Raw genomic sequence first — 21,192 nt, 5'->3', positions numbered from 1 at the left:
TTTTATTTGAATTTCCAGAATCGAGTTCATACATTTGATGTGTCCCCACTAAAGCGCATGAATTCGGCAGAGTGCGTCCACAGTACCGAGGCTAGCATCAAATGTCAGAGCCTTGCACTGTGGTAGCTATCCCACAGTTCCTCTGCAGTCTCTGCTGCCCATTGGAATTGTGGGTTAAGCTCCCAGTGCATGATGAGGCAAAAACATTCTTGCAGGTTTTTCTTGGTGTGTGCCGTCACTCGCTTCTCCCTCCACGAAAGCTACGGCAGACGCCATGCTGCCAGCAGACAGTGCAGCATGGTGCACCACCTGTCTCCTGGTATGTTGAATCTCCACTTCGAATGTCCTCTCCTCTTTTGTTCTACTCTTTCATCTAACCATTCCCCGCCGTTTCTCAGCCATCGTGAACAGAGCCGCACAGCTTCAACCGCAAACTGCTCACGCTTCCGGATTTCCTTAACTGTCCGTGGTTTCTTTAACCCTCTAATCGCCTGCTTTTGGTCTACTGTGAGTGCCTTTTCTCCCTGTGATATATTATGCCCTAGGTATAAATTGCAACCGCAGCAAGTTTGAGCTTTCTTTGGGCTTAATTTAAATCCTGTCTCACGAAGATACATAAACAGTCTATTTAGGGTTTTTAAATGGTCCTTTTCATTTGAACTGGCAATTAGCAAATCATCTACATACTGCAGTATCACAGTATCCCCTTCCAAAGGCACTCCTGCTATTACTTCTGCCATTGCCCTGTGGAAGATGGAGGGAGAATTATGGAACCCCTAAGGTACTTGGGTCCAAGTGTACTGCTGGTCTCCTACTGTAAATGCAAATTTCTCCTGACTCTCTTTTTTGCAAGGGGAATACTCCAAAATCCATTAGCTACATCCAGGACTGAAAACACTGAGTGTCCTGGTGTTAGCAAATTAAGAATAGTGGCAGGGCTTGCCACAATAGGATGTGCCTTTGGAGTCACCCGGTTAAGGTGGGTGTAGTCTATAGTTAACCTCCAAGTCCTGTCTGGCTTCCTGACGGGCCAAATTGGGGGGTTAGTTGTGGAGGTTGTTTTTCTAATCACCCCTCTAGATTCCGAATTAGTCACTATATCTTTAACTGCCTTTAAGTCTTCCGGTTTAATTGGATACTGCCTGTGGGCTTTGTGAGTTGGTCCTTCTACAGATACAGGCTTCATGTTTACTAACCCACGGTCTTGTTTATCTGTTGCCTACACTTCAGGGTGAAGAGAACACAGGGTTTCTACTGGACTTCCCCCCCCCACCCCCGGTATTATTACTTTATTACTGGCAATTATGGCTATATTTTGAGATGATCTTTCCTGTTTGGACCCTTCGGCCCATTCAATGCAGCTAGCTCTGGGGTTGATTATTCCCCCGAGCTCCTTTTACAATTACTGCATGTTTTGATTTTATTTTTATTTTTACAGTCACGTGTCAGATGTCCAGGCTTATTGCAAGTGAAGCAGGTAGTGGTTCTGACTGCATGAACCGCTACAATTTCCTCGGAGGGTGTGGTTGCTGCTACCTTCCTCTTTTTTTCTGTTTTCTATTTCTGTGGTCCATTTCATTACTGCTGAGTATGTCTCTCCCACTGAGATGCCTAATGCCAGAACTGCTTGGTGATCTGCAGACATCCCTTCCTTTAGGATTTGAAGGAATACATCATGGTCTGGGGATGTTATATTCTCCAGACCTGAATAAGCTCGGAATGCATTCAGTTTCTTTTCAGCATAGGACAGGGGTTGGCAACCTTTCAGAAGTGGTGGGCCGAGTCTTCATTTATTCACTTTAATTTAAGGATTTGTGTGCTAGTAATACATTTTAACTTTTTTAGAGGATCTCTTTCTATAAGTCTATAATATATAACTGAACTATTGTTGTTTGTAAAGTAAATAAGGTTTTTAAAATGTTCAAGAAACTTCATTTTAAATTAAATTAAAATGCAGAGCTCCCCAGACTGGTGGACAGGACCCGGGCAGTGTGAGTGCCACTGAAAATCAGCTCACATGCCGCCTTTGGCATGCGTGCCATAGGTTGCCTACCCCTGGCATAGGACATGGCAGCTCCCCCTTCTGCTGAACCACAGACTGCAGAGCCCCCCAGTTAGTGGTCTGGGCTCCTAGAACAACAGAATTCTGGTACAGTGCCTGCGTCTGGGTTTGGGATTCCTGCTGGTTCTTCAGCCTGATCCCCTCCCGCTGGGTTGGGGTTATGATCTTCAGCCCAGCACCCTGTCTTCCATTTATTATCTAGGTTCTCCCACACATCCCTGGGGCACTTGCACTTGACCAGGATGTGAACATCCTTCCTATGGAGGCCATGTATTTCAGTCAGGCCATCCAGTTTGTCCCAGAACTCTCAGTATTCTTGTTATCACGCTTGAGTTCAGATAAATCAGACAGTAGTGCTTGTTTTTCCTGGGGGGTGAAGGGACGGTAGATTTCAGTTGTTTCTGTTCTAAGTCCCCTTACTGGTTCACCCGCCGCATTAACATTTCTGAGCCTCCTTAGCTGTGTTTTGATTGGAGCGATACGCTGTACTTGCTCCCCTGGGGCAATTAATCCTTGTTGTGCTCCTTTATTATCTCTGTTGGTGCTCAAATTTGGCCTGTCATGCGAAGAAATATATGGAGGGGGTTTGGATTCCTCCCCTTTTGCTTTGTGCTGCTAAGTTTGCCCACAGATAGTTAATCGATGGAGCAGTTGGCTGGCAAATGCCAGGAGTGTGCTCTCCTCCTCCCAGTCTGGAGGTGTGTCCTAGGCATGGTGATTCTTTTCTCATAGAACTCCTGGATCATGCTCTGGGATCTTTTCCAATTTCCAAACAGTTACATATTTTAGAGCACAGGCTCTATCTTTCAGAGCCTGGTTTTGAGATTGTAAAGTTGCAATTTTTTCTCCTTTATGTTAAGAATAGCCAATATAACTATTACTGCTTTGTCTGTTTTGTCACTTTTCTGATGATTCCACTAAGTAACAAGATCTGCCTCTGGTCCGGCTGCAGAGTAGTTTGCTTTTTTAGCTGCTGCCTGCCGAATTTTGACATGTTTATATTCCAAGTACTCTTGAGGCCTGATTATTGCCTCTCCTTTTGATGCCATGGATTTTTAGTCACCCTGGTTGCTCACCTTGAGGGGAAATTGTCTCCCCCACCCCCAAATACCTGTCAGCCTATTATGAGAAGTTACTTTTCCCCCTTTTTTTAATGCTATGGTCTCAACTCTCCACAGCCTTTAATTTTATGAGGACGTCTCCCCACCTTTTTAATACCTCGCATGTCTTCAGTTACACACACATGTCGGACTTATTGGTTGAAGACTTTGTGCTATTTGAAAGCATGTACGTCACATGCCGGGGGGGTAGGCACTCCCCTAGGACTTGCAATGTTACATGCAATGAGGAAATGGACCACCAGTTTGCACCGCCTACCGCTTGCGTACCCAGCCAATCCTGGGCTTAACTCACGGCCAATCGCTTGCTGGTGGGTTATCTGAGTCCTCCGTAACGCACCCCTTAGTTGTTTAAACCGTACATGACCCTTTTGCACGTCTTCCCTCCCAAGTGGTACTCTTATTCAACCCCTCTGTTTGGACTACACGTGTCTAAGGTCCTTCACACAAATTAAAAAAGGAAACAAGATGTATCTGAAAGGGGATGAGAGACTTCTATCCCTGGCCTAATGAGATGGTAAAGTAAACATACTCACCTCTTTTTGGATTTCAGATCCTCAATCAGCTCACAAACTTGAATCCTAGACGAGCTCCCAAACTGAAGGACATAAATCCACACCGTGTAGAGGCCAAGCATAGGAATTTATTACACTCAGTGCTGGCGGAGTGTCACATGGCTTATTAGGCTCAGAGACACTGTCAATCAATTGATTACAATAGAATATGTAGATTTTCCATGGGCGGGGGAAAGTGACAGGGTAGGCAGTTCCACACCCGGGGTAGGTTTTGCAGCAAGACAAGATAGCACATTAGCCAATGGTAAAAGGTTACATAATGTCTCCGCCCATGGTCTCAAGTTAGCAAGTTAACATTTAATTAATACTTTGATGAAATGTTGTTGTTATAAAATATATATGTTGAATTCTGATTTGGGGTCCATAGGACTGGAGCAACTCCTTTGATTGTCCAACAGGTACATTCCTAGGGGTTAAAGCAAAGAAATAGTGAAAGTATATGACAATACAGATTGTCTCCTTTATGTCTTAAGACAGGGCATTGGCCCCTGAGAAGGGAGATGGAAGGATGCCATATCTTATTCTGACACGTGCTGACTTTTCATAAACTCAAGGTTGGATCTGTGGGAAGAATGTTCCCTACGGAAGAGACTGACACAATGGGAACAGGGATCCTTTGTTCAATTTGCAACTTTGAATAAGACACAATTATTTAGTTCTTAGCTCCAACACCTGGCAATTTGCTGACCAGGCATATTTTAGCAAAAACAAGATTACCTGTTTACCCTAGCTTTCTCTTAGCTAATCACTATTTGCTAGGCCTCTGGTCTCTTGACCAAACTCTGGACTTTGGGTCTGAGAAAGAGCTGGCACAATTCATATACCAATGGAGTGGTTGTTATATAAAATGCACATGGATTTTAACCCTTCACTACAGAAAGCAACAATTCCCTGCTGTTTCTCAGCCATCGTGAACAGAGCCGCACAGACAATCTGGAGAAAGCAGCGGAAGCTGTCCTGGGCTCCCAGGGAAGCTACAGAAAACAACCATTTACTGCCTTTTATCGGCCATCTTGAACCTAACAGCTCATTTCGAGCCCTTTTTCAAGAATTACCCATGCAGGCACCATTGCACGGCAAACATGGAGCCCACTCAGATCTCTGCTGCAGTTTTGACCATTGTAAATACCTTGCGCATTATCCAGCAGTATGTTCAGTACCTGCAAAACCGGGTGAGGAAGCGATGACAGTGCGATTACTATACTGATGAGGACATGGACACAGACGTTCCTAGATGCATGGCATGTGGCGATTGGGAGATCATCGTGGCATTGGGTCAGGTTCGTGCCATGGAATGCCAATTCTGGGCCTGAGAAACAAGCACAGACTGGGGGGGACCGCATAGTGTTGCAGGTCTGGGATGATTCCCAGTGGCTGTGAAACTTTCGTATGCGTAGGGCCACTTTCATGGAACTTTGTGACTTGCTGTCCCCTGTCCTGAAGCACAAAGACACCAAAATGAGAGCAGCCCTCATAGTTGAGAATTGAGTGGCCATAGCACTGTGGAAGCCTGCAACGCCAGACAGCTACTGGTCAGTCAGGAATCAATTTGAAGTGGGCAAATCTACTGTAGGGGCTGCTGTGCTGCAAGTGGCCAACGCAATAGTTGACCAGCTGCTATCAAGGGTACTGACTTTGAGAAATATGCAGATCACTGTGGATGACTTTGATGTGCTGGGGTTCCCTAACTGAGGTGATAGACTGAATGCATATTCCCATCTTGGCCCCGGCACACCGTAGCGGCCAGTACGTAAACCACAAGGGGTACTTTTCCATGGTGCTGCAAGCACTGGTGGATCACAAGGGACGTTTCACGGACATCAATGTGGGATGGTCGGGAAAGGTGCATGACCAGGAATTCTGGTCTGTTTGAACAGCTGCAGGAAGGGACTTACTTCTCAGACCAAAAAATTACTGTTGAGGATGTTGATACCAGACACCTCTGTGTTCTTGGGGAACCAGGGTGCAGTATCCAGCCTGATTCATGAAAGACACCCCCGCTTCCCCCTCAGCCTCTGCTTAAACCAAAACCCATCAGAGGGGGAAAAAAAACTTGCAGAGAGCTGTAAAGGGCTTTGGGAGACACACACCTAGACCCCTCCTGACAAGGGTGACAAGATTAAGACATCCCCGTTAGTATACAGAATGGAGAGCAGAGACCACTCCCCTAGCCTCATCTGCATCAAAGATGGGACAGGAAGACATCTCAATTTGCATACAGAATGGAGAACCAAGAACCACACTGAATTCGGGGACCAGAAAAAGCAGGGAAGCACTGCATCATGGGAATCTCTGCTCCAGATGCTAATGAACCTATGTCTGCACACACCCAGCTCAGCAATTATCAGACCAATTCTAGTAATGAATCCTTAACTGATATCCAAATAGTGAAGCCGCCCAGTTGCATTGTGAGCTCCCTGGAAGAAAACACCACCCATAGCCAAGAGTGATCAGCTCCTTTTGTCTAGTCTAAAGAAAACCCTTGAGTTATCAGCCTTACCTATAAACAAATCTATTGTTCTCCCTTGAACAATTGTATTTTCTGTACAAAAATCCCTATTCACCCTCCAGTCAGGGTGCTGATGCTTAGATCCAAACTATGCATCAGTTCCACTAGGACTCCATACTCTCCTGACTGATCATGCTGGGGGCTCTGCCTGTCTCCTGCCCTCAGCTACCAGCATCATCTGGGAACCCCGACCAGTTCAAGCTTCGGTGAGCGGTGAGATTCCCTTCTCTCTCTTTTCATTTTTCCTTTCTACCTTAGGTATTAACCTTTTAATAATGTATGTTATGTTGGTTTAGCCCTCCTTGTGTAGTTATCACTAGTATTCAATAAATAACTTGTATGGTTAAGTTGGTTGCTTCTCTCTCTCTCTCGCCCAACCTTACTCTTTTGTGTTTTTTCGCTTCCCCCATTTACTCTACAGCAATGCTTCTTTTACCTAAGCTAAAGATCCCTGCAGCACCCAGAATACTGTGGGGTTTGCTCATCAAGTAGGTTACTGCCAGTACAATTGTGTTGTGAAGGTGGGGATAGGGACGTGCTGCATCTGGGACACCATAAGGGTAACAGCTTGAAAGTGCTACTTGACCCAGTCCATGGAGCCCAGGGGCATATAAAGAGAGTCAGCTTGAAAGTGCTGCTTCATCCAGCCCAGTGAGTACAGGGACATATAAGGGGTCAGCTTGACAGTGCTGATTGACCCGGTCTGCTCAGACTTGCTCTGTTAATGTATGTGTGGGTGGGTGTGTTCATCCAGTTCTGGAGCTGGAGAAACCCAGTCCTGGGGAACCTAGGTCCTACAGGATAGCTCCATTGGGAGGGGACTTAGAGAAGGGAGAAGTAGAGCTCCATATGAAAACACACGTGACACAAGCAGTACATTGATAGAATTACAAAATCCCCTTCCCCAGAAAAGTAACCCAAATAAATGAGTATTCCCCAAAGTAATGGGCAAATCTGGTAACAATGTTGAAATGCCTACAGTTATCCTCGAGGACCCAGCCTACCTCTTAATGCCATGGCTCATGAAGCTGTACACAGGCACCCTGGACAGTAGTAAGGAGCAGCTCAACTATAGGCTGAGCAAGTGCAGAATGGTGGCAGAATGTGCTTTTGGATGTTTGAAAAGGCGCTGGCGCAGTTTACTGACTCAGTTAGATCTCACCACAACCAATATTCTCATTGTAATTGCTGCTTGTTGTGTGTTCCACAATCTCTGTGAGAGTCAGGGGGAGACTTTTATGGCAGGGTTGTAGATTGAGGCAACTCGCCTGGCGGCCAATTTCACACAGCCAGACAACAGGGCGATTAGAAGAGCACAGCAGGGCACGCTGTGCATCAGAGAAGCTTTGAAAGTGAGTTTCATGACTGGCCAAGGTACGGTGTGACAGTTGTTTGTTTCTCATATATATATATATATATATATGAATGAAAGGAAATAGTCAAAATTGTTTAAAAACTGTTCTTATTTGATGCACAACGTATTGAAAGAAATTAGAAGATAGACTGGGGGGAGGGCTGGGTTGGGGGGGGGGGGGGGGAGGAGGAGGGAAAGACAAGTCCAGAAACCAAATAAAAAGTTTGCATATGCCAGCTTTCTGGTACTTGAGCGATCCTCTGGGGTTGAATGTGTGGGTCCCTGTAGCCTCCCCCCTCATGTTCTTGGGTGTCTGGGTGAGGAGGCTATGGAACTTGGGGAGGAGGGAGGGTGGTTATACAGGGGCTGCAGCGTAAGTCTGTGGTCTTGCTGCCTTTCCCGCATTAGATCCACCATACAGTGGAGCATGTCAGTTTGTTCCCCCATGAGCTTGATCATTGCGTCCTGCCTGCTCTCATCGCGCTCCTCCCTCCTCTCTTCATGTTCCTGTAATGCTTTATGGGACTCCGCAATTGTTTGCCTTCATGCATTCAGCTGGGCCCTGTCAGTGCAGGAGGACTGCATGAGCTCAGCGAACATGTTGTCCCGAATTCATTTTTTCTGCCTTCTAATCTGGACCAGCCTGTGGGACGGAGTAGATAGGGGCTGCGTTGAAACATTTGCACCTGTGGGAGGAGAAAAAGGGAGGGTAGTATTTTTAAAAAATACACTGCAGAGAACAAAGGGGACACTTTTTGGTGTGAGTAAGCCATCACACACAGCCAGGCAACCGAATTCAGCTTGCAGGCAGCCCCTAGGGGCACGTGGGGTTCTGCTTCTTCTACGTTCATTTCAATGCTTTCAAACTGCCGGGCCCCCTTTCCCACAGCAAGCAATGCCTGGTGGGTTTGCCATATGAAAGGAGGGCGTGCGGGCTCTCTGGGATTATCACTGCACACAACACCTCCTACCCCCACCCCACTCCCTGCACCTACCATGTGGCTCCGATGAGGCTCAGAGCAGGGATGAGCCTTTTACACTAAACACGAACAACCCAGCATGGCAGGGTTCCATCCCCCACCCCACACTGCGTGGCTCGGATCAGGCTCTCACTCACCAGAAGTACTTTCTCCAGGGTCATGGAACAGGAGCCCGCCTTGGGAGTGAGGAGAGGCTATTGGATCCAGCGTTAAGATTGGTTCCTGGCTAGGGGGGAAAACAGATTCCCTACTTGCCGCCTGTGCACTGTCCTCCTCTTCATCCTCCAATGTCTTTTCCTCCTCGCTCCGTGCAATTGCAGGTGTCCACGAACACCAGTGGCGTAGTGGTGGCATCACCCCCCATAACTGCATGGAGCTCACGGTAAAAGCGGAATGTATGGGGCTGTGATCCAGAGTGCCCATTTGCCTCCCTGGATTTTTGGTACGCTTGCCTGAGTTCCTTGATTTTTGCACGACACTGCTCTGTGTCCCCGAAGTAGCCTCTTTCCGTCATGGCCCTGGAGACTTTAGCATACTGTGACAAAGTTCCTCTTCTACCTTGGTGGGTCCTGCGCTCATTGGTGTATTTGCTCGCCTCACAGATTCACCCTGTGGGTCAGGAAACAGCCAGAGACCTTCCCCTCTGGTAGAAGCCACAGTCCAGGTCAATTCCTCCTGTGTTTGATCAGGAGTTGGGAAGTTTCGGGGGGAACCCAGGCCCATCCTCTACTCTGGGTTCCAGCCCAGGGCCCTGTGGATTGCAGCAGTCTAGAGTGCCTCCTGGTACAGTTGCACGACAGCTACTGGGCTACTTCCCCATGGCCCATCCTCTACTCTGGGTTCCAGCCCAGGGCCCTGTGGATTGCAGCAGTCTAGAGTGCCTCCTGGTACAGTTGCACGACAGCTACTGGGCTACTTCCCCATGGCCTCCTCCCAACACCTTCTTTGTCCTCACCACCAGACTCATAGACTTTAAGGTCAGAAGGGACCATTATGATCATCTAGTCTGACCTCCTGCACAATGCAGGCCACAGAATCTCACCCACCCACTCCTGTAACAAATCCCTAACCTATGTCTGAGTTACTGAAGTCCTCAAATTGTGGTTTGAAGACCTCAAGCTGCAGAGAATCCTCCAGCAAGTGACCTGTGTCCCATGCTGCAGAGGAAGGTGAAAAACCTCCAGGACCTCTGCCAATCTGCCCTGGAGGAAAATTCCTTCCCGACTCCAAATATGGCGATCAGTTAAACCCTGAGCATGTGGGCAAGACTCACCAGCCAGCACCCAGGAAAGAATTCTCTGTAGTAACTGAGATCTCACCCCATCTAACATCCCATCACAGACCATTGGGCATATTTACCTGCTGATAATCAAAGATCAATTGCCAAATTAATTGCCAAAATTAGGCTATCCCATCATACCATCCCCTTCATAAACTTATCAGGCTTAGTCTTGAAGTCAGATATGTCTTTTGCCCCCACTACTCCCCTTGGAAGGCTGTTCCAGAACTTCACTCCTCTAATGGTTAGAAACCTTCCTCTAATTTCAAGTTTAAACTTCCTAGTGTCCAGTTTGTATCCATTTGTTCTTGTGTCCACATTGGTACTAAGCTTAAATAATTCCTCTCCCTCCCTAATATTTATCCCTCTGATATATTTATAAAGAGCAATCATATCCCCCCTCAACCTTCTTTTGGTTAGGCTAAACAAGCCAAGCTCTTTGAGTCTCCTTTCATAAGATAGGTTTTCCATTCCTCGGATCATCCTAGTAGCCCTTCTCTGTACCTGTTCCAGTTTGAATTCATCCTCCTTAAACATGGGAGATCAGAACTGCACATTGTATTCCAGATGAGATCTCACCAGTGCCTTGTATAACAATACTAACACCTCCTTATCTTTGCTGGAAATACCTCGCCTGATGCATCCTAAAACTGCATTCGCTTTTTTAACGGCCATATCACATTGGCGGCTCATAGTCATCCTGTGATCAACCAATACTCCGAGGTCCTTCTCCTCCTTTGTTATTTCCAACTGATGTGTCCCCAATTTATAACTAAAATTCTTATTAATTCCTAAATGCATGACCTTGCACTTTTCACTATTAAATTTCATCCTATTACTATTACTCCAGTTTACAAGATCATCCAGATCTTCCTGTATGATATCCCGGTCCTTCTCTGTGTTAGCAATACCTCCCAGCTTTGTGTCATCCGCAAACTTCATTATCACATTCCCGCTTTTTGTGCCAAGGTCAATAATAAAAAGATTAAATAAGATTTGGTCCCAAGACCGATCCCTGAGGAACTCCACTAGTAACCTCCTTCCAGCCTGACAGTTCACCTTTCAGTATGACCCGTTGTAGTCTCCCCTTTAACCAGTTCCTTATCCACCTTTCAATTTTCATATTGATCCCCATCTTTTCCATTTTAGCTAATAATTCCCCATGTGGAATTGTATCAAATGCCTTACTGAAATCGAGGTAAATTAGATCCACTGCATTTCCTTTGTCTAAAAAAATCTGTTACCTTCTCAAAGAAGGAGATCAGGTTGCTTTGGCACGATCTACCTTTTGTAAAACCATGTTGTATTTTGTCCCAATTACCATTGACCTCAATGTCCTTAACTACTTTTTCCTTCAAAAATTTTTCCAAGACCTTACATACTACAGATGTCAAACTAGCAGGCCTATAGTTACTCAGATCACCTTTTTTCCCTTTCTTAAAAATAGGAACTATGTTAGCAATTCTCCAGTTGTATGGTACAACCCCAGAGTTTACTGATTCATTAAAAATTCTTGCTAATGGGTTTGCAATTTCATGTGCCAGTTCCTTTAATATTCTTGGATGAAGATTATCTGGGCCCTCCGATTTAGTCCCATTAAGCTGTTTGAATTTGGCTTCTACCTCGGATGTGGTAATTTCTACCTCCATATCCTCATTCCCATTTGTCATCCTACCATTATCCCTAAACTCCTCATTAAAGACTGAGGCAAAGTATTTATTTAGATATTGGGCCATGCCGAGATTATCCTTAACCTCCATTCCATCCTCAGTGTTTAGCGGTCCCACTTTTTCTTTCTTTGTTTTCTTCTTATTTATATGGCTGTAGAACCTTTTACTATTGGTTTTAATTCCCTTTGCAAGGTCCAACTCTACATGGCTTTTGGCCTCTCACTTTATCCCTACATGTTCTGACCTCAATAAGGTTGCTTTCCTTGCTAATCCCTCCCATCTTCCACTCTTTGTAGGCTTTCTACTTTTTCTTAATCACCTCTCTGAGATGCTTGCTCATCGAGTTTGGTCCCCTTTCTTGGGATGTAGGCTTCAGATAGCTTCTGCAACTTTGACTTGAAGTAATTCCAGGCCTCCTCCGTCTTTAGATCCACAAGTCCTTCAGTCCAATCCACTTCCCTAACTAATTTCCTCCTGATGTCTGATAATGCTTGTACTTCTCAGCTCTCCAGCAGTATGCCTACTCACTCTCAGTTTCTTGCATGCCTCTTGCTCCCTGTGCCTCGCACGCACTTTCTCTCCTCTGGCTCCGTCTGGCCTGACTGGAGTGAGCCCTCTTATAGAATCAGAGGGGCCTTAGAGTCAGGTGCTTAACAGCCTCACCTGACTCTTAGCAGGTTAATTGGAGTCAGGTGTTCTCAATAGCCTGGAACAGCCCCTGCTTTGGTCACTCAGGGAACAGAAAACTGCTTATACTGGCCACTGGATATCTCCCTTCTACTACTCTGCTGTTTCCAACTGGCCTGGGTCTATCACAGTACGTATTTGCATTCCTTTTTTTGGAACGTAGTTCTGCCATAACAGACTCATCTCCCCAGCATGCGATGAGATCCAGTACCTCCTGTTCGGACCATGCTGGAGCTCGTCTGCAAATCTGGGACTGCATGATCTCTTGTGATGCTGGACTCTGCATGGTTGCCTGTGATGGTGGACTGTGCTGATAGTCACCTTTGCTGCTGGTGACCAAACAGGAAATGAAATTCAAAAGTTCCTGGGGCTTTTACTGCCCAGCTGGCTAGTGCATTGGAGTTGAGAGTGTTGTCCAGAGCAGTCACAAGGGAGTATCCTGGGATAGCTCCCGGAGGCCAATAACATTGAATTGCATCCACAATACCTTTAACCTGGGATTGTGATCTCGATTTAAGCGCTACTCCACTTGTCAAGCAGGAGTACAGAAATCAAATTAAAGAGCCCTTTAAATTGAAAAAAAAAGTTTGGTCATGTGGATGGAATCTTCCCCCCCCCTCCCCCCCAAAATAACTTGGCTAATTCCAAAATAACAGGCTAGTGTAGACCAGGCGTAAGACTCAGGCCCCTACAGACGTGGTTAACATCTGTGTATCGGCTGGGCTGCAACAACCTGGATATGGTGCTCATGGTCCGAAGCCGCACGCTCGACTCCCTGTGCTGGTGGCTGGATCCCTATATGGTTGGTGCCAGGGTCCCGTTTCATCCCCCTCAACCCACCCTGACCCTGGTTTTGGACGCATCTGCGCTGGGATGAGTTTGCACCTTGGGAGCCTGACAATGCAGGGCTTATGGCAGGAAAACGAGCTAACCCTACATATCAATATAAAAGAACTCAGGGCAATCCGTCTTGCATGCCAAGTGTTCCTTCTCCACTTACAAGACTGTTGTGTTGCAGTCCTGACAGACAACACCATGGCCATGTTTTATCTAAACAAACAAGGCAGAGCCCGGTCATCTCCACTCTGCCAAGAAGCCCTTCCTCTGTGGGAATTCTGTGTAGCCCACTCCATTGTTCTTCAAGCTTCATATCTGCCAGGTGTTCAGAACGTACTGGCAGACAGCTTGAGCAGATGCTTCCTTACGCGCGAACGGTCGATTTGTCTGAACATCATTCACTTTGTCTTCCGCAGCTGGGGGTTTCCCCGAATCGACCTGTTCGCTTTGTGGACCAACAGGAAATGCCCAATCTTCTGCTCCTTCCGAGGTCAGAGCCCAGGCTTGATCGCAGATGCCTTCCTGATCACGTGATCTGGCCAACTACTTTATGCCTTCTTGCCATTTCCGCTGATCCACAAGGTGCTCCTCAAGGTCTGCCGGGACAAGGCAGACGTCATAATGGTGGCTCCTGCCTGGCCCCACCAGTGCTGGTACCCCGTCCTGTTGAATCTATCGATACGGGCTCCACTACGTCTACCTCTCAGTCTCAACCTTATCTCACAGAACCATGGTCATCTCCTACACCCGGACCTTCAGTCATTCCACCTCATGGCCTGGAGGATCCGTGATTGAACCAGGCTGAGCGTTCATGTTCGGACTCGGTAAGGCAGGTGCTCCTGGAAAGCTGCAAGCCTTCTACCAGACTTACTTATGAAGCTAAATGGAAAAGGTTTTCCATCTGATGTGCTCAGCAGCAGGCGTCCCCACTCCAAGCTTCAATTCCGTGCATTCTGGACTACCTGATGCACTTGAAGGACCAGCATCTAGCTTTTGGCTCCCTTAAGGTTCATCTCGCAGCCATTTCAGCATTCTACCCAGGGGCAGCCAGGTGCTCAGTGTTCGCACATCCCATTGTGGGGTGCTTGCTGAAAGGCTTAGAAAAAATCCATCCCCCAATGAAGCCACCCATGCCGATCTGGGACCTTAACTTAGCCCTTTCCTGACTCATGGGCCCTTCTTTTGAGCCACTGGTGTCCTGCTCAGTCCTCTGCCTTCTGAGAAGGTTGCCTTCTTAGTGGCCATTACTTCAGCATGTAGGGTTTCTGAACTACGGACTCTCACGTGTGAACTGCCTTATACCATCTTTCATAAGGATAAAGTTCAGCTGAGACCTCACCCAGCTTTCTTACCAAAAGTGGTATCCTGTTTCCATGTAAGCCAGCACATTTTCCTACTGGTATTCTACTCAAAACTGCATGCTGACCTTCGAGAACAGTGACTGCATTCACTGGATGTTAGAAGAGCACTCGCCTTCTATATAGACCGCTTCTATAAAGCCATTCCGCAAGACTACCCAGTTGTTCATCGTGGAACGGATGAAAGGTGCACCAGTATCTTCATGGATCACTGCATGTATCCATACCTGCTACAATCTGGCAAATGTCCCTCCGCCTGCTGTCATGGCTCATTGCACGAGAGCTCAGGCATCGTCAGTAGCTTTTCTGGCAAACGTTCCCCTCCAGGAAATCTGCAGAGCTGCCACAAGGGCCTCGGTGCACACCTTCACGTCATACTACACCATTGTCCACCAATCTTGTGATGATGCGGCCTTCGGCAGGGTGATTCTTCAGTCTGCAGTACCTTGACTCTGACCCCACCTCCATGGTAAGGCTTGGGAGTCACCTAACTGGAATTGATATGAGCAAGCACTCGAAGAAGGAAAAACAGTTACTCACCTTTCTGTAACTGTTCTTCGAGATATGTTGCTCATATCTATTCCATTCCCCACCACACACACACCTTCCCCTCTGTCAGAGTAGGCGGCAAGAAGGAACTGAAGGGGGGTCGGGCCGGCAGGGTTATATATAGAGCACCATATCGGTGCCACTCCAGGGGCTCCACAGCCAGCCTGACGGGTAGCTGGTAGGAAAAAGTTTTCCGACATCCATGAATGCGGCGCACACACACACCTAACTGGAATTGATATGTGCAACACATCTCGAAGAACAACAGTTACAGAAAGGTGAGTAACTGTTTTTTTGTTTGTTTTTGTTTTTAAGGTAGAGTGTAAACCTCCAGGTGAATGACAAGGAGACTGATGTAAGCAGAGTGTAACTAATATATTAACCTAAGGCAGCTAAAATAGAGGTGAGCAGGGATTTGTAATGATGGATGATTGGTTGATGTCATTTTTTCCCTTATGCAGAGAGCCCTATTAATTTCTAGAAGTTATTCTTTGTAGGCCTATGGGAGGATGTTTTGAATCCTTGCTTCCCCATGTAACAACAGACCACGTTAAACAGAAGGTGGGAACGGGCTGGAATATTGTTGACCAAGTAAAATGTCACTCCGTCACTAGCGTTATAAATATTCTTGCCATCAGCACCAGGGACTGCATCACTCAGGGGTGTTTGAGGACGATTCCTGAGACGAGAGAGAAGCTGAGGGGGGAAGTGTACAACTAGGAAATTCTTGAAACTGTGTGGCATGGCCAACCTATGGCATTATTTCTTCTCTCCCCTCCCCATATGCCTCCTAGATGACATCTGTGTGAATTAATAATTCACTACCAAAAACTTGAACACAGAGTTAAGGTTACTTAATCTTCTAGAACATGGAGGGCGGCTAAACTTAAACCTCTGCACACCTACAAATACACAGTTAATGTAAAATCACACCAACAACCCCCAACAACAACAGCTTTAACTGTCCCTGAGGAGAAAGTAATAAGCAGTCTCAGTGCACTCAGCACAGCTCCACTTCATCACTCTCATCAGAGCTGTGTCTGCTGTTATTGCTCTGGGAAGTACTTGCAGGATGGCTCTCACTGCCACCTGCAGAAGCTGGCATGCCACTAAGGATGGCGAGAAGGGAATGTAAGAGTACTTGACTACATCCTAACAACTGCTGGCCTCCCCATCGTCCCAGCCTAACAACCTCTGTGCTTACCAGAATGTCACATTTGCTCTTGCATTCATACTCTCCCATGCAGCCTCTGTCTACAGGCTGCACTATTGCTCTTGGGACTACTAGCAGTGTGTTGGCACACATCACTGGGGACCACAAGGTTCAGTCAGGGCTAACTGAGGTGATGTGCCAGAGGGATTCCTTAGTACAGAATGAAAGGGTGTTACAAAGTCTTTAGGGGCGTATGTCTTGCCTAGGAAAAGTGGTTGAGTTTAGTCACGCTTAGGTAGCTTGTATTCACTAAGGGTATGTTTACACTACAAGACTATTTTGAATCAACTTAATTCGAATTTGTGGAATCGACCTTATGAAGTCAAAGTTGTGTATCCACACTAAATACACTAGTTCGACTGTGTGAGTCCACAGTAACGGGGCCAGCGTCAACTTTGGAAGCGGTGCACTGTGGGAAGCTATCCCACAGTTCCCGCACTCCCCGCTGCCCATTGGAATACTGGGATTTCCCCCCAATGCATGCTGGGGGGAAAAATGTGTCGAGGGTGGTTTTGGGTAACTGTCATCATTGAACCGTCAATCACGCCCTCTCTCCTTCCCTCCCTGAAAGCACCTGCGGGCAATCTGTTCGTGCACTTTTCTGCTCAGTGACAGCGCGGGCGCCACAGCACTTTGAGCACGGATCCCGCTGCAGTTATGGCCGTTGTCAACTCCTCGCACCTTATCGTCCACCTCTTCCACAGTCAGCTGCTGAGAAATAGGGCTACTTTTCAATGGTGCTGCGAGCACTTGTGGACCATGGGGGATGTTTTACCAACATCAACGTCGGGTGGCCAGGCAAAGTTCATGACGTGCGTGTTTTCAGGAACTCTGGTCTGTTTAGACGCCTGCAGGAAGGTAGTTTCTTCCCGGACCACAAAATAAGTCTTGGGGATGTACAGATGCTTATAGTGATCGTCGGGGACCCAGCCTACCCGCTAATGCCCTGGCTCGTGAAGCCCTATGCAGGCGCCTTGCACAGCGACAAGGAACTCTTCAAGTACCAGCGAGCAGTGAGCAGCGTGACCTGTGACTGTTCAGTTTCTTTACAGAGAAGCTGAACCTGCCCTTGTTTCTTTACCAAGTTACTGTTGACTAGCATCTGCAGTTATATACCCCGCCCACCCCGCTTCCCCCACTTCCAACACACGTTTAAAAATAAAATACATGTTCCACTGTAACTTTACAAAGGTTTCTTTATTGATGACTTTGCGTTAAAGGGTTGAAACTGGGACACGGACTGTGCTGGGTAGGGTGTGCAGTGATGTAAAGACCGCCTGTAAACTCGAGGAATGACAGGCTCCTGCTCCCAGAGCGGTCCGCAGTGCCGGACTGGATGTTTCAACGGAGCCTGCCATCCCTCCTTTTTGGGACTCTGTGTGCGGGGGCTATGTGGCCTTTTGGCGGGGGAGGACGGATACAGATTCCTCTGCTGCGTGGCTCTGTGGTCCAGGACAGGGACCGTTGCATGAGATCTGTAACCCCCCTCCCCCGCTACAAAGTCACGTACCCCCCCACCCACACAGAACCTGCAAACCACCTCCCATACCGACCAGGGTGCCTACTGACTGCAGTGTGTGTGTGACCTTCTGCTGATCCTGCCCCCATGTCTGTACCCTGGTAAAGGTGATTGTCCTGTCCAATTACCAACCCCCTTCCCCCCCTTCAAACACAGTCTCCTCTAAAAGAACATGACGGAAACAGTAATTAACAGAAAAGTATTTTTTATTATCAACTAGACAGTTAGGGGATGAAACTGGGACGGGGGCTTGGGTGAGGTGGGAAGGAAAGGACTTCTCAAAATTTAGGGTATGAGAGCTTTTGGGTACTTGAGCACTCTGCTGGGGTGCAGTGACAGTTTACATGGCCTCTGGCGCCCCTCCTTCTGGTTATTTTGGGTGAGGGGGGTATGGGACTTTGTGGCGGGGGAGGGCGGTTGCAGATACACTGCAGGGGGGGGGGGCTCTGTCCTCCTGCCTGAGGTCCTGCAGAACATGCACAAGGCGCCGGAGCGTGTCCGTTTGCTTCCTCATTAGTCCAAGCAGCGTTTGAGTCGCCTGCTTGTCTTCCTCACGCCACCTCTCCTCCCATTCGCTGTGTGAGCGCTGGTACAGAGAGAGGGTCTCCCTCCACTGGCTCTGCTGGTCCGCCTCATCTCGGGAGCACCCCATAAGTTCAGCGAACATCTCGTCCCGTGTCTTTTTCTTTCGCCACCTAATCTTTGCCAGCCTCTGTGAAGGGGATGCTGTGGCAGGTCTGGAGACAGTCGAAGCTGTGTGATGGGAAACAGGAAGTGAATTCCTTGCAAAGATACATTTTTGCGAACAATGAACACAGTCTAGTCTGTCTCTGTGAATTCTGGGTTGAGATCCCAGTGCCTGATGGGGCAAAAACCATTTTCGCGGGTGGTTCTGGGTAAATGTCGTCAGTCATCCCTTCCTCCGGGAAAGCTACAGCAGACAATCATTTCAAGCCCGTTTTCCCTGTATTGCCCTGGCAGACGCCACAGCGTGGCAACCATGGAGCCTGTTTTGCCTTTTGTGCCTGTCACCGTATGTGTACTAGATGCCGCTGACGGAGGCGGTCCAGCAGAGCTACACAGCAGCATGCTTTTGCTTTTGCATGACAGCAGAGATGGTTACCAGCCATACTGTACCATCTACCATACCATAAATTGGTAATAAGATGGGCATGGTTACCAGTCCTTTTGCACTGCACCATTTGCTGCTGTCATAAGTGCCCCTGGCTGATCTCAGCCAGGGGCGCAAAAGCCAAAATTGGGAATGACTCCCTGAGTCAATCCCTCCTTTTTGGTATCTAAAAATAGAATCAGTCCTGCCTAGAATATGGGCAAGTGTACTAGAGAACCACTGTATCAGAGAACCAGAGAGCACAGCTGCTCTGTGTCAGATCCTGCATAGATTATGAGCTGTATGCTATTCACAGGGGGTGCTCCTGCAACAACCCCACCTGTTCATTCCATTCTTCCCCCAACCTTCCTGGGCTACCATAGCATTGTCCCCCCACTTGTGTGATAAAGTAATAAAGAATGCAGGAATAAGACACAGTGACTTGTTAGTGAGAAATGAGTGGAAGGCAGCCTCCAGTTGCTATGATAGTCCAGATAGGACATTAAGGAGTGTGGAGGAGAGGAGCCCAGCATCGCGCTGCTAGTCCAGGGGCAATTGAATCTTTTCTTTACACATGAAGGGTGGGGGCTGATGGAGCTCAGCCCCCTGTTGCTATGATGAGGATGGTTACCAGCCATACTGCACCATCTACCAGGAAAAATTAGGAGCAGGCGCCCTTGATCGACCTCACGGATGCTAGTCGGCATGGTTACCAGTCCTTTTGCACTGCCCCATGTGCCAATAGGCTGATGATGACGATGGATATCAGTCATATTGTACCGTCAGCCACCCATGGCGGGGGGGGGGGGAGCAAGGATATTGGTGTTGAGTGCTGCAGCATCGCATCTATCTGCAGCATTCAGTAAAGATACGGTGACATGTAAAAGAGTCAACAGAGGATTGTTTTCCCTTTCACTTCTGGGGGTGGGGGTGGGGGCGTAAATTGCCGAGCTATGCCCTGACCCACCGCGGACACTGTGTTTGACCCTAGAAGCATTTGGAGCTCAGCCAAGAATGCAAATGCTTTTCGGAGACTGCAGGAACTGTGGGATACCTTGCGTCCTCAGTCCCCCCTCCCTCCATGAGCATCCATTTGATTCTTTGGCTTTCCGTTACGCTTGTCACGCAGCAGTGTGCTGAGTCTCTGCTATGCTGTCTGTCCGGAGATTTTTTAAAAATACTTTGGACCAGGCGTAACATTACAGTAATTCCCCTAATTAGATGCAGGAGTCTCCGAGCGAGATCACCCTGAGGACGGTCACTGAAGGAGATAGAGAGCGCATGCTGCGTGAAAGCCAGCACAAACCAGGGCCCTATGCAGCCGTGCTCGGGGAGGCAATGCTCCCTGAGTACCTCATGAAAGCCTGGCGCGGAAAAGTGTGCTACCACGGAGCACCCAATAAGGCAGCTCTCCCCAGGAACCTCCTGCGGAGGCTTTTCGATTACCTCCAGGAGAGCTTCGTGGAGATCTCCCAGGAGGATTTCTATTCTATCCCCATATATAGAGAGACCTCCTTTTCACATACTTCAGATTCCTGTTATATTAAGAATAAAAGTTTACATGTTTAAAGCACTTACCGACTGCTCCTTCCTCTGATTCAGGATCCGGGTTAATGGCCGGGGAGGGTTGGTAGGGGATCTCCGTGACGGTGATGAAGAGATCCTGGCTGTCAGGGAAACCAGCGTTGTAAGCGCTGTCGCCTGCCTCGTCCTCCACAAACCCTTCCTCATCTTCCCCGTCCGCGAACATCGCCGAGGAACTGGCCGTCGACACTGTCCCATCGTCAGAGTCCATGGTCACTGGTGGGGCAGTGGTGGCAGGCTCCGTAGCGTCCGTTTGCCGCTTTGATTTTTTGGTAGCCTTGTCTGGGGTCCTTGATTTTCACGCGGCGCTGCGTTGCATCCCGGCTGTATCCTCTGTCTCTCATGGCTTTGGAGACCTTCTCGTAGGTCTTTGCATTCTGTTTTTTGGAGCGCAGCTCCGAAAGCACAGACTCCTCGCCCCACACACCAATCAGATCCAAGAGTTCCCGGTCAGTCTATGCTGGGTCCCTCTTTCTATTCAGAGATTACATGAACTCCTCTGCTGGAGAGCTCTGCATTGCTGCCGGTGCTGCTGAGCTCGCCCCGATGTCCAACCACGAAATGAGATTCTAACTGTCCAGACAGGAAAAGGAATTCAAATTTTCCCGGGACTTTTCCTGTGTGGCTGGTCAGAGCATCGAAGCTCGGACTGCTGTCCAGAGCGTCAACAGAGTGGTGCAGTGTGGGATAGCTCCCGGAGCTACTAAGTTCGATTTGCATCCACACCTAGCCTAATTCGACATAGCCATGTCGAATTTAGCGCTACTCCCCTCGTCGGGGTGGAGTA

This window comes from Mauremys reevesii, linkage group 9, assembly GCF_016161935.1.
Source record: "Mauremys reevesii isolate NIE-2019 linkage group 9, ASM1616193v1, whole genome shotgun sequence".
Taxonomy (NCBI): Eukaryota; Metazoa; Chordata; order Testudines; family Geoemydidae; genus Mauremys; species Mauremys reevesii.
Note: the sequence above shows the minus strand (reverse complement) of the source record.